Source organism: Myotis yumanensis, unplaced genomic scaffold, assembly GCF_028538775.1.
Source record: "Myotis yumanensis isolate MYYU_CA2020_CCGP unplaced genomic scaffold, mMyoYum1.0.hap1 SCAF_12, whole genome shotgun sequence".
NCBI classification, from domain to species: Eukaryota; Metazoa; Chordata; class Mammalia; order Chiroptera; family Vespertilionidae; genus Myotis; species Myotis yumanensis.
In genome coordinates this window covers 17,834,741-17,853,849 of record NW_027223763.1, presented here as the reverse complement: position 1 = coordinate 17,853,849, position 19,109 = coordinate 17,834,741, and the positions used below count along the sequence as shown (strand labels likewise).

The window sequence follows — 19,109 nt, the reverse complement described above, 5'->3', positions numbered from 1 at the left end:
TCATGTAGGGTAATATGAATAAAGATAATGAGAAATATATATTACCTATACCATTAACATAGCATGAAAGTTTTGAAATCAAATATAAAATTAGAGAGAGAAGTAAAATAGGCAGCAGCATGCATACAAAATGGCAAATAATATTTTTAGTAATTTAAAGTATTGAAATATGTAAAATATGAAGTTGCAAAAGGACAGCAGTTATTTCCTGCAAAATAGGTTCCCATGGCTTAGAGTTCCTGGTTGAATGGACAAGAGCCAACAGGTAGTGGGCACACTTCACTGTCTTCATGGGCTAGTTTCTCTCTGTTTACTCTTCACTATCTATTCTTATGTGTATGAAAGGTAGGGCATACACCTCCCTCAGCAAACAGTAATAGCCCTGACTAGCAGCTTCCTTTCATACTTGTATCCAAGTGCCAAAACATGGAAATGATATATGCAAAACTGTTATTTATACCAGTAAAATGTCAACAACCTAAAATGACCACGAGTGGGAAAATAATTAAACAACCATCATGAGTGAGCTCAGCAACATACTTTGGAACCCTTAGAAAATAATTTTCTAATTAAATTCTAATTGAATTTAAAAGATAACCTGGAAATTTCTTATAATTGAACAATAAAGTTAAAAACAATATAAAATATATGATAAAATGTAACAGTGATACTCGAAGTATCATAAGTCATAGTCACTGTGATTTTGACAAAACACCAAAGGATAAATTCCTAGAATTAATAAAATAGTATAAAGGGCCTGAATTATGTAAAAAAAAAAAAAAAAAAAAAAAGCCTGGATTTAAAAAAAATTATGTCCAGAACTAAATATTGGTTGTCTCTTATCTTTTTTTACAATAAGCATCCTAGCAGATGTGAGGTGATATCTCATTGAAGCACACACATTTTTATTCCCAGGTAAAGATTACTCTTTGGAAGAGCTAAGGAGCCTTCCTGTTCCTGTAGGGCAACATTAATACTGAGTTATGCAGTGTAGAAAGATAACCCTTCTGTTCGTGGCAAGAAACAGTAGCAGAAAAGTAGACAGAAAGCATCAGAATCTGGAATTTCACCAATTTGTGACAATCACAGACCATCAGGAACCTTCTCTGAGGAAAAGGACTAGAGACAAGGGAGGGCATTCTGTCTTCACCAGACTCCAGGCCGTCCCCTTCTGCTGTCCAGGGCCTACCATCTGAATTTAAAACTCCACCCTCTTCTCCTCCCTCTTTCCAATCTTCTCAGCCGAAAGTTCCATAGAAATAGACAAGAGTAAGATCTAGCATGTGTCTTCCTGATAGTAATTAAGGTAACATAAGCAGAATAGCCCTACATTTATTCAGCACATGCTTTCCTATCATTTCAGGCCCAGAAACAGCTGAAGACTCTTACAGATAGTTTGACACTACAAGTAGCTATTCATTTGTGTATCTTCAAACAGATATTATTTAGGGATGTGTGCAACCTTTACCTAAAGGAGAGACCAACTGAATGCCAGTCCTCTGCCCCTTCTGCATTCTCCTAGAACCAGAGACCCATTGACTATGACTAGAGCATGCTTCCCAGAAGCCAATTTCTCCCACCCCACGTGCTTGTCTAGGCAAAGCACTCTTCAACCACCTACAGCACTCTACCCAAGAGTAATTGTGCCAAATACAATTTCTCCATAGAGGCATTATTTTCAGTAATGTTTCAGCACCTCTACAGCCCAGGCTGCTGTCTTGTTGGCTCACCTGTTTCCCAATGACGGGAAATGAGCTCCATGATAAAAAATCAAAGTGGTTGATTTTAGGGGCAGAGGAATAATAAGGGCATGGATTGCCTAGGAAGAAACACAGAGAAACATTCTGGGGTGAAAGTAATGTTCTATATCTCAATAGGGGTTTGGACCATACAAATGTATGCATTTGTTAAAACTCAGGTGATTATCACTCGAGACTAGTGTATTTCACTGCATGTAAGTTTTACATCAAAAGACTTTAAATTCATATTCAACTCTTGTTAATGATATGTATATGCATATCATTATGTGTGTGTGTATATATGTGTACATAATGTATATATGATATAGTACACTAATGTCAGTATACTGAAGTCTGCAATTTACTTTGAAATTATCATAAAAAATAAGATGGATTAACAGATGAGTAGAGGGATGAATAGATATGTGGCAAAACACATATAGTGAAATGTCAATAACAAAATAGAAGTGTCCACTATAAAATTCGTTAAATTTAGCTATGTTTGAAAATATTTTCACAATAAAACACTGGAGGGAAAAAGAAATCAACTCACATTCCCAGGCCCAGCTCTAAATAAATTATGAAGTAAATGCATTACTTTGCTATCTCCAAAGACCTCCTCCACTCCAGATCATCTTAATTTTTTTGAGTTAGAACTTCATTCTCCTCTCAAAAACAGAATTGCCTATATAGTTTCAGTACACTAATACTATGAATGTCACAAGCTCAACTTTAATTACTTTGCTTAATCTGAAGTATTAGTGTATTAGTTACGGTCCTTTGGTTGTAATCACTGTATACTGACTAACTTAAGCAAACAGGGGATTTATTGGAAGGATAAAAAAAAAAAAAAAAAGCTCACAGTATCGAAGCAAAGCTTGGACTCCAGGCATGAAACGTAAGAACTCCAGAGAGTTTAAGTAGAAGAAAATACAGTGTTGCCCCAGGGACTGATGCTGTAATGAGTCAACTCCGATAATTAACAGCCTTTCATCATTTTGCTCAGAATTCAAATTTCAGGCAGAGAATTTCCAACTGGCCTTCCTTGACCATCAGTCTGTATTCTGGGGGAGAAATATCATTTCCAAATGGAAACTCAGGTGCTGTTACCCAAAGAAACTGAAATGGATGCGGAACAGCCCCAAAACAAAATAAACACTACAGTAGATGTCTATTTTTCTGTCACCTTTAATAAGACACTAGAGGCTATATTCTTTATTTAAAAATTACTCTGTTTCTCTACTTCCTTCTATCTCTCCTGTGACCAACTCTGACTGTAACCATCTTAAAATCTCCACCAAAATGTCATAGTTTGTCATTTTGCTCTCTTCTCAGCCCAAATCCAAACTTCATGAAAAAGCATAATCTCCTTCTTCACTACCCATCCTGGCTGAGGACTTCCCTGGTTCACCCCCCTGGACCTTCACCAGCGGATCTCCACCTGGATCTCCTGGAGTATTTGGATCTATTTTGTGATTGGTGAGGGCGGGAGCGAAGCCCAACTGCTTGTCCAACACAGCACGGTCCATGAGAACCCGAGGAAGCCCCAGGAACTCCTACCTGATCTAGCCGAGCGCCACTCCCTCCAGAGCAGGAGGGCTTCTTGGGAGCGGATTCCTCCTTAGGGGAGCTGCTACCTGAACACAAGAGAGTCATGAAAGTCCGTAAAGCACAGTAAGCCATTTTAAGCAACTGGATTTGAAGTAACAATGTCAACAGAAATGTGTGGTGGGGAATGGAGACTTGGCTCCGGAGCTGCACATTAGGGCCGTGTTTATGTGAGTCAGGAGAAGGCCTGGCTCTGAAGCCACGCTAGCACGTCGTGGCTGTGGAGCACACCCGGCACCGGCCGGCCCTCCAGCGTGGGAGGCCGTGGGCCAGCTGGCACGGTTCTTTCCAAAGGCACCACACCCCTGGTTTTCAGGGTGTCCTCACACCTCTGGTTCCATTGCAAAAGTGCACACCCATCGGCAGCCGGCAACCTGGGGGTGGGGGAAGTTTCCCAGCTCTTCTTGATTTTCCAAGTTCTGACTTCATTTTTCTCCAGGGCATTTTCGCCTCATTTTTCTGACTACAAAGGACTGCAGCTGCTTTATTTGGCTCTGATTGTCCTTAAAAAACAGGAGTCTAAAGCTGCCTGTTCATATTCAGAAAAAGTTAATTTTAGTTCTGGCTTTATAAGTTATTAATTGCTTGAGTTTGGGAAAAATCACTCAAACTTCTCCAAATTGTAGTTTCCCCATCTGTAAAAATAAAATAAAATAAAAGTCTGATCTGTCTACTTTAGGTTATTGTGAGGATCAAATGTCATAATTTTTTTTACCATTCCCCTATAGGTTTCCTATGTGTTTCTGATAAAATTACATAGGTTCTTTATATATTAAATATATTAACCATTTTAAAATGTCTAAGTCTCTTTGCCTTTAATTCTCTTTAGGTTGTTTCAAAAATATAAAAAATACTAAGTGCAATGATTATAAAAATAATACATAAATACTGTATTTTTTTTAATAAAGAGCTATTTCAAAATATTTCAACTTACCCATAAACTCACCAGTGTACATTTGGGAATATACACTTCTCATTTAACTATCCACATACTTGCATATATTTGTGAAAACATATTTTATAACAAAAGTAGGATCAGAAATACATACTGTTTTATAAACTTCAATTTCATAATATGTTTCAAATTATGGATATGTGAAAACAGTTTTTAAGAAATGAAATGCTTGCAAACATTCCCTATTACTGTCAGTATAATAAGTATTTTTACTATTGACCCAGCAAAACTTATTCGTTTTCCTAGGATAGTGATTAAATTTAAGATTGTGTTTCCATTCTTAAAAATAAACATTTTTTAAAAATATTTTTTTATTGATTCCAGAGAGGAAGGGAGAGGGAGAGAGAGATAGAAACATCAATGATGAGAAAGAATCATTGATCAGCTGCCTCCTGCACACCCCCTACTGGGGATCCAGCTGGCAACCCAGGCATGCGCCCTGACCAGGAATTGAACTGTGACCTCCTGGTTCATAGGTCGAGGCTCAACCACTGCGCTGCGCAGCCTGGGCAAAAGCAAGTATTGTTTTTAAAGGAAATCAGCTAAAATTTATAGGATGCTGACAGCTAAGCAAAGACCGCAATGCCTCTGAAAGGGACTTGCACATGTTAATGTGGTAAAGCACTATGCTAGAAGAATGGAAGTCTGGGTAGTGGGGTCATATATATTGGATTAGATTTCTAGCTCCGTCCCTTTACATCTCCCTTTTCCTGCTTATTAACAAAACAAAAGACTACAGTTCTACCTTAAAACAATATTTTTATTTAATACTTAAAACACAGAGTACCAGTCAATATAGTACTACAATTATTAATATTCAATCATAGACATTTGTTATAGAAATAGGCCTTCAAAAACATCGAGCCCTAACTGGTTTGGTTCAGTGGATAGAGCATCGGCCTGTGGACTGAAAGGTCCTGGGTTCGATTCCAGGTCAGGGCACATTCCCGAGTTGTGGGCTCAATCTCCGGTGTGGGGCGTGCAGGAGGCAGCCGATCAATGATTCTCTCTCACATCCATGTTTCTCTCTCTCCTTCTCCCTTCCCCTCTCTCAAAGCTAAGGCCAGAGAGTGGAGGTGAGTCAAGACCTCGTTCTGCCTTATTTCCCACCTGCCATGTTCTATGGCGTTATCTGCAGAGCATGTGTAGGTCGGGATCTTTTAGCTTCAACACAACTTCTAGGTCACTGCAGCTGGTGGAATTTCCTTCTGTCCTCTGGAACATGGTCTCCTGTTATCCATAGCCTCTAGGGTCCTTATTGATTTAGGCTTATATACCAGTAATCCCCTAATGCCATGATTTTTAAATGTTTTCATCTCATGACAACATAAGCTAATTGCTAAAGTTCTGCGGCACACCAAAAAATATATATTTTTGCTGACCGAACAAAAAAGTAGGTATAATTTTGATTCATTCACACTGAATGGCTATTGTGTTGGCTATTTTCATTATTTTATTTGACAATCTAAGGCAGTGGTTGGCAAACTGTGGCTCACGAGCTACATGTGACTCTTTGGCCCCTTGAGTGTGGCTCTTCCACAAAATACCACGTGCGGGCGCGCAGGTACAGTGCGATTGAAACTTCATGGCCCATGCGCAGAAGTCGGTTTTCAGCCTGAGCGAGTCTATTTTGAAGTACTGTTGATATTTGGCTCTGTTGACTAATGAGTTTGCCGACCACTGATTTAAGGGAAAAGAGGTCAGTGCCCCTGATTGGTAAACAGTCAGGTATTTCAGATTTAAAAAATCCTTCTGGAATATTGGTTGAAAATCGCTGCCCTAATGGAATAATGGGAAAGGACATGTCATACACTGAGTTTTTAGGGTGAAGCTAGTAGCACCACATCTAAGCAGACACTGATAAAATAAGCAGTTGCCATTGCCTAGGGGTGTTTAAAACCTCTTGATCACAGATTTCTGTTTTAAATTAGTTGCTCAGAGTACCTAGTGAAAATAGATGTTTGGATTTAACTAGATATTTCTTTGGAAACTCAATGTATATCACTCTGTTTAATTACATAATTTCTTTTCATAAAAACTACTTGGGATTCTGCTACTCTGCCATCCATTTCTAAAGTTGTCTTCCTCTCATTAGAATATAGTCCTAAGGAGAATTTAATTGAGATGATTGGAGAAACAAGTAATGTAAAAAGAGAAAAATAATTTTGTTTTGCTTATGGACTTTTTTCAAATGATGCATCAGCTGGACTTGATTAGGTTGCTCCAAGGATAAAAGGGCCCATTGAAAATATCAGAGACATCAGCTTCTAGATCAGCGGTTCTCAACCTGTGGGTTGCGACCCCTTTGGGGGTCGAACGACCCTTTCACAGGGGTCGCCTAAGACCATCGGAAAACACATATATAATTACATATTGTTTTGTGATTTTTTTAAATTAAATCTTTATTGTTCAGATTACTACATTTGTTCCTCTTTTTTCCCACCATAACTCCCCTCCTTCCAGCTCCCACCCCACCCTCCGCCCTCACTCCCCACCCACTGTCCTCATCCATAGGTGTACGATTTTTGTCCAGTCTCTTCCCGCATCTCCCACTCCCCTTCCCCCCCAAGAATAGTCAGTCCATTCCCTTTCTATGTCCCTGGTTCATTATAATCACCAGTTCATTCTGTACATCAGATTATTTATTCACTTGATTCTTAGATTCACTTGTTGATAGATGCACGTTTGTTGTTCATAATTTGTATCTTTACCTTTTTCTTCTTCTTCCTCTTCTTAAAGGATACCTTTCAGCATTTCGTATAATACTGGTTTAGTGGTGATGAACTCCTTTAGCTTTTTCTTATCTGTGAAGCTCTTTATCTGACCTTCAATTCTGAATGATAGCTTTGCTGGATAAAGTAATCTTGGTTGTAGGTTCTTGGTATTCATCACTTTGAATATTTCTTGCCATTCCCTTCTGGCCTGCAAAGTTTCTGTTGAGAAATCAGCTGACCATCGTATGGGTATTTCCTTGTAGGTAATTGAGTCTCTTTCTCTTGCTGCTTTTAAGATTCTCTCTTTGTCTTTTGCTCTTGGCATTTTAATTATGATGTGTCTTGGTGTGGTCCTCTTTGGATTCCTTTTGTTTGGGGTTCTCTGTGCTTCTTGGACCTGTAAGTCCATTTCTTTCACCAGGTGGGGGAAGTTTTCTGTCATTATTTCTTCAAATAGGTTTTCAATATCTTGCTGTCCCTCATCTTCTGGTACCCCTATAATTCTGATGTTGGTGCGTTTGAAACTGTCCCAGAGGCTCCTTACACTATCTTCGTATTTTCGGATTCTTTTTTCATTTTGCTTTTCTGGTTGGGTGTTTTTTGCTTCTTCGCATTTCAAATCTTTGACTTGATTCTTGCGCTCCTCTGGTCTGCTGTTGGGTGTCTGTATAATATTCTTTATTTCAGTCAGTGAATGCTTAATTTCTAGTTGGTTCTTTATCACAACATCAAGGGTCTCATTAGATTTCTTGAGGCTCTCATCAAGTTTATCGGCAGTTTCTAGCAAATTATTGAAAGCCCTCAAAAGTGCATTTTTTAGCTCTATATCCTCCATTTCTGTCATGTTTTTTTGTCTCCGCATTTTTTATGCTTTCTTGGTGCACCCCCTTGTGGTCTTTGTGCGCAGTCTTGTTGTAGTTAAGCCTTAATTGTTGTAGGTGTCACTGGGAGGAATTGACCTCCAGGCCAATTGACAGTGAGAATCAGCTGTGTCTGCAGTGGGAGAACTTCTGTGCTGAAGACATCCTTCTGGGGCAAGACTTGCTTCAGTGAGGCTTTGGTGCTCACTGAGTCTGCCCCCTGAGTGTGTTCCTTATGAATCTGAGGAGTTGTAATCTGGATGGTCCCACTCTGACCACTGGGTACACTGGCTCTTGGATCTAAGGAGGTGCTAATTAAGCCTCTTCCTGAGGTTACCCAGCAGGAGCTACGAAGAGATATGCAGATTCCCCTTCCTTTTTGGGGGGTTTGGGGGTGCCCAGATGAGGCCCAGCTATGAAGCAATGCAAGCTGCTGTGGGGCCTTGGGCCTTCTCTTGGAAGTTCTGGGTCTGTCTGGCCCAGCTGCAATTTGTTAGGTAATTTTCAGGTTGCAAAGGACCCAGGCATTCATATGCAAAAGCCTTTGCAGCAGCCTGGATGGGGCGGGGTCTCGGAATCAACAGGGCGGAGCAAGCAGCTATGGTTGATCCTCAGCCCTGCCCTAAGGGCCCCGTGTCTCAGTGTCCCGGTAGTTGCTGCCAGCACCTCTGAGGGAAAGCCGTCCTCAAGTTCCGAGTTCTGCCTGCTGCCAGACCATCCAGTTTCTCCCCGTATGACCCCTGGGACCCCAGAGACTTCCCGGAACCGGAGTTCAGAGCAGTCAGGAGCTTGTGACTCCCTCCCGATTAAAAAAGACAGCCGCGTCCTCAGGTGCCTGCCCCTTTCCCCGCGTGCCGGAGCCTCCGTACCTCTGCACTTTACTTTCGTAGCTCCTCTGAGTCTGTGTGCTCTTCTCTTTCCTTCTAGTTGTAGAATTTCCACTCAGCCAGCCTTCCTGTGGTTCTGGATGATGACCGTTCTGTATTTTAGTTGTATTTTTGAAGTTGTTGTCCGAGGCAGCAATTTCCGGTGTTTACCTATGCCGCCATCTTGGTTTCTCTCCTGTTTTCTGATTAATCACTATGCTTTACTTATGTTCAATTTGTAACAGTGAAAATACATCCTGCATATCAGATATTTACATTATGATTCATAACAGTAGCAAAATTACAGTTATGAAGTAGCAACGAAAATAATTTTATGGTTGGGGGTCACCACAACATGAGGACTGTATTAAAGGGTCGCAGCATTAGGAAGGTTGAGAACCACTGTTCTAGATAGAGAGAAGTGGAAACGGCAGCCAACTAGGCACTTAATGAAGTGTTGGGTCTATTTCCTTACAGAAAGCCTGGGAGTTTGAACTGCATGTAAATCTGCAAGCCAAGAAACTAACGCAGAGAGAGAAAACAAGGGTAGTGGCAAACCAAGAGGTTTCAATTAAATGGAAAAGTATGAACACAATTACATTGGGACCTCCTTCCAGGGCCCAAAATGCGGCCTCTGGCTCTGTCAGGGCTGGGCCTTGCTGTGGCTTATGTGCGAACAGCTACACGCTGAGGGGCTTGCCGTCACTCTATACTTCAAAGCTGTAAGTCAAGCTTCTCCAGTGACTTTAAAGCAAGTTAAATAAACACCCATCAGGGAAAAGAGGGAAAGCTGTGGCTGAGAAAAACAGAGAATTCGCCGAACCGGCGAGAAGCAGCAGATATTACAGAGACCCACCTCGTACACCCCCATTTGGCCGGGCCAAGGACGTGACTTTCCCAAGTTTCTCAGAGCCAGGCTGTGGCGAACACAGCAATACACCACCCCAGGTTCTCCTTCAAGATTGAACTTGCTGCTCAGCTAAGAGGAACGTGGCCAGCAATGAACCTCCAGCTGACAGCAACTTCGAGGTCACACTCATCTGCCTAGAACTGCTTTGCCCACCGTCCTACCTTTCTCGGGACGGTCTGCGTCCAATGACCAAGCAAGCCGGGGTTATAAAAGTTTGGCCATAATGTACACAGACAGTATGACTCCAGGTGGCCCTAATACATCAGAACCACGATGAAGTAAAAATAAATAGAAAAAGAGTGTGAAGTCGAGAAAAAATAATATCAGGTGACAGAATTAATATACAAAACACATTCTGTAAAGTCCTGTACACTTGCTAGCAGTCGGCTGCAAAATAAGAAATGTGCCCTTTGAATTAGTGATAAATGAACGAGTGAATGGAGGATTAAATAAAATATGTAAAGACTATAAAAATCACTAAGAAATGTATAAATATTTGAAGATACGATGAAAAGACAAATCATGATTTAGGTTGTAAAGGTAATCATGAAACGATTCTTCCCGAACTAATTCATAAATGTAATGCAACGTTAATGAAAATTCCAAAGGGTTTAAAAAATTGACAGAAATAGTCTGCAGTTTAACTGAAATTTTAAAAAAAAACAGATGAGAATAGCTACAATATTTTGAAAAACAAGAATAAGAAAGGGGAATTGCATTACCAGATTGAAATATGTAATGAAACAATATTAAAAAATAATGTGAGAGATGGGCAAAAAGCAAACCAGATGATACCAATCACACTAAGAGAGAGAACTAGGCCCAAGTATAACATGAGAATTTAGTACAAATATCATTTATTGCTTTTCATGATTCTGAAATGTTGGTAGAATTTCAGGGACAGAATAGACGGCTTATTTCTAGGTCACACTGTGTTGGCTACGGCAGCTCATCGGGGGCTGAAGGATCCAAGGTGGCCTTGATCATGTGTCTAGTGTTTCACTTGGGGTGGCAGGATTGGACTTGGATTAGCTGGATCTCTCTCTCTCTCTCTCTCAATCTCTCTCTCTCTCTCTCTCTCTCTCTCTCTCTCCTTTCATCTGTCAGTAATCTAGCATGAGTTTCTTTACATGGTGACTGATCTCAAGAGAACCAAAATTGAAACTTCCCAGTCTTTTAGACCCACGACTAGCAAGCACAATTATAGCTGCATTCTGTTGGTCATAAAAAGGTATACCAGCCTAGATTTTTAAAAAGGTAAATAGACTCAAACTCTTGATTGGAGGATTTTCATGTCTACACAGGAGTGGAGTCATCTCATGCCACTGCTTATATCCACCTCTGCAAACAACCTACCACAATGAAGTTTATTATTGTAACACACACACACACACACACACACACACACACACACACACGCCCAGTTGGTTTTGCAGACTAATTCTACTAAATATTCTCTTCCAGGGAACAGGAAAATAAGAAATGTTTCCCAACTCATTTTATAATGCTTATATAACCTTGATTCCAAAAGCATACTGAAGTACTAAAAGAAAGGAAAATAAGCCGGTCTTATTTAAAAATATAAGTTGAAAAGTACCTGAATAAAATATTATCCAATTGAATCCAGCAATGTATAAAATAAATACAGTGCCCAGTTTCAGATGAATTTACATCTGAAATCCCAATTAGTGTAATTCAATCAACTTTAACAAAATAAATGAGGAAAAACATTTTTTTTAAAAGCATTTCAACAGGTGAGGAAAAATTTTTATTGAAAAATAATTCATGATTTTAAAGAACTCTTAGCAAATCAAAGTGAACTTCTTTAATGTGATAAACAGAATCTACAGGAAGTCTACAACAATCACCCCAAATTGTGAGAAGCTGATGCATTCCTTTCGAAGACTGGAACGTGATAAGGACACGCACAATCACTACTTCTATTCAACATTGTACCAGATGCCCTGGCCAGAGGGGTAAGGAAAGAGATAAGTGGTATACAGGTTGGAGAGGAAGAAACAAAACAATAATTATTTCCTGATGATATTTTTCCCATTTAGAAACTCCAAGAAACTCTTCAAATAAACTACCAGAGCAAATACTATAGCTTAGCTAAGTGGTTGTATAAAAAATGGATATATAAATACAATTGCATTTTCAAACATTAATAATTCAATAAGGCTGGTATGGGCTACTGAAAATAACATAAAAAGTAGGTATACATTCAAAACAAAACATGTCTTAACCCCAAAGAAAACTATTTTGAATTAACGTTAATTTTTAAAAATAAAACTATTGGACTAGCAGAAACTATAGGTGAATGTCTAAGTAAATAGAAAGAGATTTTTCCAAGTATAAAAGCTATGGAAAGAGTCATAAAACAAATAATTGATAGTCTCCATAAAACATGTTAAATTATATTTTTAAATGTCATAACACTTAAGTGACAAACTGGAAAAATAGCCACAAATAAGATAAAGATTAATACCCTTAATGTACAGAGCATACTTATAAATCTTAAAATCCACTGAAAAAACACTAATGCTCCGATAGAAATATTAGCAAAAAATATTCATTGAGTAAAAGTTTAGTCTCAATACAATAACAGTAATGTGTTACTTTTCAACCAACAAATGGAAAATAATACCAAAAAAAGGTAATTTGTGTGTTATGAAATAGGTCCTTTCCTACACTGCCGTTAGGAGTTGAAGTTGTACAACCATTCTCCATGCCATATTTACATAGCACAACATAACTCTGTCTATACTTGACCCAGTATCTGGGTCTGCATCTAGTCATATAACCCAGATGAAAAATCATATATTCATATAATTTATAAATGCAAAATAGGTTAATATATTTTATATAATTATATTTAATACTAGAGGCCCAATGCACAAAATTTGTGCAAGAGTAGGCCTTCCTTCCCCCAGCTGCCGGCACCGGCTTCCCTCTGACACCCAGGACCCAGGCTTCCCTCTGGCTGCCAGCAGGCACCTGGGACCCAGACTTCCCTCACAGCCCCAGCTTCATCGGGAAGATCATCCAAAAGGACATCGGGAAGGTCGTCCGGAAGGACATCCAGTCTAATTAGCATATTACACTTTTATTATTATAGACATTACATCTTATTATAGAATTATATATGTATAGTAAATACAAAGTTATCCATAATATTTCTTGAACTACAGAAAAACTGGATATGCAACAAATACACAATGCTTAAATAATATATGACTTGCCAATAGTTGACTTTAATATGTTTGGGAAGCCTTCTTCAAGGAGGATTTTATGCAAAAATCCAACATGTAAATTAGTTAAATGTGGAGCTGCTATTTGAAAAGTGCAAGGGGAGCCTAGAGCCTGATCCACTCAATGGCCTCTTTCCCAATTCCTGCTTCCCCCAAGCCCTGAGGTGGCCCCCAAGACACTGCTAAGCACCCCTGAGGCGACATGGAAAACTGAAAAAACAACAACACTGCTATACAATATTATCAGACTATTGAATCCATTCCTTGACAAAATTGTAATGATGAGAGAAAAGCTCAGGATATATTCTCACATTAAAAATTAATATACACAACTACATTCTGTATGATCTCAACTAGACAAATATATATATGTAAATATCCACTGATTCTTTTTCTTTTGTTCTTTATAGTGATCCATAATTTTCAATTTTTCTACCAAGACCATGAAGTGCTTTCATAATTAGGGGGAAATGAAAAATTATTAACAAACGTGTACTTTTCATTCAGAACCACTACTTCATGCTAGAATTATTATATGCATCTGTTGAAAAAAAAATACCTTGGAATTTTTAAGAAAAATTTTATTAGAAACAGCTAAAGAGCTCTCCAATAATCTACCTCTGGGACGTTCATCTTCAGTGTTATTCAGAGCACATCTGAAATCAATTACAGCCCCCCACTGGCTTCAGGAACCTCTGTGTGCCTCCAGCCATCTCCACAGCAAATTGCCTCAGCCGTGGTCAAAGTCAAAATTCTCAGTTGCCTTGGTTAACCTAGAAATGTTTTGTGTAATTTGCTATTATCTGGAAGGAAAACAGTTGTTAGAAAATAAATCTTTTTTTTGACTTTATCTTGTTAAGAGGATGCCAAGAAATATTCTTCATTGTTAAGATATACCAGAAGAAAAATAACAAATATTCAGAAATTAAATGGAATCTTCAAGAAAAAATCACTGTTATTCCATCTCTAGATAAGGAAAGTAACAGGTTATTTGCTTTTTAACCTTTGAATGCTGAATAGGACATCTAGAAGGAGTGTAAATATGGAAATAAGAAGAATTTTTATTTTTTCCTTCCTTCCTCCATTCAGAAAACATTGATCTAAAAACCTATAGTATGAAGGTATTGTAACTAGGGGCTGGGAACAGATTCATACAGAGTAGGGGTGAGGATGGAGGCAGAAATGTAAAGACATAAGTGTGGGCCATTGAAGAGTGCAATAATAAAGGTGTGTGTAAGCTGTTCTGGAAATTCAAAAGACAAAACCACTAATTTACTTTCCTAAGGGAGGAAGAACAAGCGAAAGAAATTATGAAGGGGATGTGAGGGGGAGTATGTTGCATACAAAGAAAATAACTGACCTATAATGACGCTCACTATTCTCAAATGGTCCCTTACAGCCTCCAGGCAATTCAACTATATTTCTATAGCTCATTCATTCCCCTATTCTGTAAAATGACTAGTTTGCACCTTTTCCTCTCTCCTCAAACCTCCAATACTTCCTCCCCATCTTCTCTCTCAGATGATGAGCCTGCTTTCTTTTCCACTGAGAAAACAGAAGTAATAGAAAAAGAAAGATTGGTATGTGTGCCTTATTCTCCACCATCCCTCCTGTGGCTCTGAGTAAACTCTTGGCCTCTGAGCTGAGGCCAAGCCCTTCACTTGTGTGGAAGATCTCAGCCCTCTTGCCAACTCAAGAACACTGCTTCAGCAATTGTTTCCTCTCTCCCCTGCATCTTCAATTTCCCTCTCTAAGTCATTCACATGCGCATACAAAAATGCTAGATCTTAAAATAAAACCCTCACTTGACCTCACATTCCCTCCCAGCTACCAGAACACACCTCTGCCTTCCTCTACTGAGAACGTCTATAAAACCTTGACTAAACATGGTGGCTCATTTCCCATTCTTCCCATTCCCTCTTGAATGCAATCCTATCAGGCTTTCCTCTCAAGCATCCACTGAAAGAGGTTTCATAAACATCCCGAGCCCATCTGCATCGCTCATACTCTCTGTCCTCCACATGCTTTGCACCACCACCATTTGACATTCCATACATTTACTTGCTTGTCTGTTGCCTAACTCTCCCAACTAAGCTATGGTCTCCAAAACCTCTATCCCAAGGGCCCAGAACATTGCCTGGCACATATCAGGTAGTCGTTAAATATCTGCTAAATAAATGGATGGGTGAGATAAATAAACTACTATGCCTATGAGTATGCAATTATCAGGTTGGGGAGCAGAGAGGCAAACCCAGAGGTACTTGACTTTAAAATCATGTACCACACAGTTTCATGCTCCCACCAGGGTCTCTGATAGGGGGCACTGGAATAGATGGCAGTGTCATCAATGAAGTACGGTCTATACCAGAAGTAAGACGGAGAGTTGTGAAATCACTTAATAGTTTGCAAAATAAGCATAACATCAGAGAAACTGCCTGCTTACCTAGAGGTGAGTAATCAGGCAGCCTCGGGTATCTACAACAGGAGCAACCACACGACTTAAGCAGATGTCACAAAGCCCAAGCTTACACACAAGGACCTTAGCAGGTTCTCTCAGAGCCACAAATTTAGGGTTAGGTATTCCAGCCACAGAAGATTAAAAGCAAACAACTACGAGGATGGTGCTAGAGGGTGCACATCCCCACACATTTACACACAGAATTTCCAGAAGCCTTTGCAAGAACTTAACTGACTTGTGGTTTTCATTCAGCCTTAGCACAGCCCTTCACAACTCAACAGTTCCTTACACCTCCACGGTGACTCTCCTGCAACAGTTGAATACAAGGGAGCATAAGACAATCATTGTATAAATCCACACTCTGAGATTATGACCATAAGGCTACCTTCTTCTTAAGAAGGTGACAGATAAATCATATATTTTGGAAAAGATAACTATAAAATCTTGTTGCAAGCTGTTTAAATCCTGTATTTAAAGTGACAAAATTTCAGGGGTAGGGGGTGGGACTCTATTTAATAGAAGATTTCAACCCCCAGTCACACTGGATAAATGGGACATTAGTATACTTGATTTTTATTTTTAATTTGTGTTTGACTCATGCCAAAGTTATTTGAGAGGTAATAAATATACCACCACTCTGGCATTGTGAAGTAACATCTGGTATCAACAATCCAACACAAGTTGGTATTAACTGGTCCAGGAAACAGGAGATTTCTTCCTTTAGGCATTTGGTGATCTTCTAAAGAGAGAAAACAGCCTTATTTGTGGGTAACTAACTATACTTTTTCCAAGTAAGGGATTGGTTTTCTGCGATTAGCAATATAGCGTTCTCAAACTGGAAATACATTTAGCAGTACCAAAGAAAATTCCACTAATCAGGCTGTTAACTCTGCAGAGCAGAAAGAGAGAGAAATAAGAGGTTAATGTTAAAAATTTCTAATTTTTCCACCCTCATTAGCACTTCTGATCTCAGATTTCACTGTTGGCATTAGCAATAGAGCACTGAAGCCTGTTTTTGTCACACAGCGAAGATTTATTTAACTTGAAAGTCCTTCCCAGTTCACGTGGATTAAAACCATAGCTAAATACCTTGTCACATGTTTCTTATTGTGGGTAGGCATACATAACTTTCCAAAGAATAATTATTATTCCAGTGTAGACTTTGCCCAGACTTTCAAAAGCTGACTCTAGATCTTGAAAAACTAAAAAACTTGTTTATGATTTTGAATCAGCAAAAGATTGTGTTCAAAATTAATATATGGAAAATAGAAAAATAAAGCTTTGAAACCAATTTCCCCTTCTCTTTGAGCCAGCTTCTAAAATCTATGATAAAAAAGTATTTCATGAGAAAAAAACAAACAAACACTCCATTCTTACCCATATTCAGTAGTCAAATATCAGATGAGATTCTTTAAAGATAGAATTTTTTTGCCTTGGGAGGAATGGAATGGTTTTCTAGATGTAGGACCATCACTCTATTTTCTAGCCAAATATTTTCAAGTCCTTACAATCTGCTATCCAAACACATAAAATTTAAGGCAATATAACATAGGAGTTAAGATTATAGGCTTTCATATCCCTAGAAATCAGAAATACCAATCAGAAAGGATATATGCACCCCTATGTTCATAGCAGCACAATTTACAATAGCTAAGATTTGGAAACAGCCTAAGTGCCCAACAGCAGATGAGTGGCTTAAAAAACTGGTACATCTACACAATGGAATACTATGCTGCTATAAAAAAGAAGGAACTCTTACCATTTGCAACAGCATGGATGGTCCTGGAGAGCATTATGCTAAGCAAAATACTAGTAAGCCCGTCAGAGAAAGATAAATACCACATGATCTCACTCATTTGTGGAATATAATGAAGAACATAAACTGATGAACAACAATAGATCCAGAGACAGAGAAGCAGATCCAGAGACAGAACTGACTGTCAAACCTCAGAGGGAAGGCAGGGCGGGGGGGTAAGAAATCAATCAAAGGACTTGTATGCATGCATATAAGTATTACCAATGGACACAGACACTAGGGGGTGAGGGCATGTGCTGGGGGGTAGGAGCTGCTGGGGTGAGGTCAATGGGAGAAAAAGGAGATATATGTAATACTTTAAACAAATAGAATTTTAAAAAAAAAAAAAAAGATTGTAGGCTTTCAAATCAGACAGGGTTTGAGTTTTAATTTTCCTTTCTACCCATTATCCCAGTGACCTTGCACTATTAAGCCTTAGTTTTCTCATCTGCAAAATGAGATAAAAGTATGACCTGTTTCATACCTTTTTAAAATATATTTTTATTGATTTTTAGAGGAAGGGAGAGGGATAGAGAGATAGAAACATTGATGATAGAGGAAGTCATCAATTCGCTGCCTCCTGCATGGCCTCCACTGCGGATCAAGTCGCTCTGGGGCATGCACCCTGACCTGGGAATCAAACCGGCAACCTCTTGGTTCCTGGGTCGACGCTCAACTGCTGACCCAACCAGCTGGGCTGTTTCACACTTTTTTAAGGTGACTGAAATAATACATGTAAACCACTTAGCACAGAGTAAATGCTCCAGCTCTGTGATCAGTGATCATGATTGTGACTGTGTTATCGTGATAAGTAGCATAGTTTGCTGTGAGTCTGATTTCCCTTCGCAGCATCACTTGCCTGCCTCACACACAAGTCACGTATTATTTCCTTCTTAAATATTTAGTAATAGCCTGATGATGGGATGAGTTTTAACTTGGAACCATGTTCTTGAAAGCCAAGAAATGTAATGGCTCCTCTCTCTTCCATTTCATCTACCCTCATTGTTCCTTCAACTTTCTTCCCAACTTTCAGAAACAACTAGAGAGGGAAGACATGAGAAGACTTGGTTATAAACAGAGGATGTTTTTGAGAATTGGTGAGCAGAAAGTTTACTCTTGGGAAAGCTGAAATGGGTAACAAAATGAAATGGGAAGGACCTTCAACCCAAGTGAGAAGAAAACAAATCCTGGTGGATGTGCATGTCAGTCACTGGTACGGCGTGACGGAAGGCCAGTCTAGCAGCTACTTTGGGCCACCACGCTCCATAATTGTGCCTTGAGCCGTTTCCATCTCTTTAAGACCAACTCCCTTCCTGTGCTGGCTGTATTTTAAAAAGTACCAGTGAAGAAAAATACAATTAACTTAGTATATTATGAACCTAGAAACGATGACAATGAAGCAGGCAATGTTAATGAAAGACGGAAAAGGGGCATCCAGGTAAGTTCAGCTTTGTAGCCTTCACCCAAATCCTATCCAGAAAGGAAACTTCAGTCCCTGTTCTCATATTGGGCCTAACAAGCGTGTTTTGTCAATTACTATCGATGACTGACCTTGACATTCTAAAATGTTCTTTCTTCTCACTAAAAAGAACCTGCAATGGCCCTTCCCTGTTGTGCTTCGCCATCCCCCCTCCCCCATCATTTTGCCCTTTCACCTCTGGTTTTTCTTTCTTCTTCTTCTTTTACTGCTGGATTTATAAAATCCTTTGAAACATGTTGTTTCCAGATGTAGGTCCCAAGTGCCCTGTCATTTACTTCCCGTCCAAGCAGTGAGCAGATGAAATTACACAAGTTCGGCTGCATGAGTCCACCCTCCAACGCCTTCATTAAACTCCAGGATTTTTAAAGAGTCTGCCCGATTCCTGGCAGGGACCTTTCCATACTTCCACCCCCAAAGCTGTAAATTATTACCTCATTAAACTCAATTGTAAATGATTAGGTGTCTGGAATGTA

General features: G+C 39.3%; 1 protein-coding gene across 1 annotated transcript in view; it reads right to left on the bottom strand.

Moving 5' to 3' along the window:
* The window catches only part of LPAR1 (lysophosphatidic acid receptor 1), a 199,324-nt gene extending 180,492 nt beyond the window's left edge, over positions 1-18,832 (bottom strand). Inside the window, exon 1 of the mRNA XM_070430917.1 lies at positions 18,812-18,832. The gene's annotated coding sequence lies outside the window, so the exon portion shown is untranslated. The remainder of the gene's footprint in view (positions 1-18,811) is intronic.
* Between the last annotated feature and the right edge of the window lie 277 nt (positions 18,833-19,109).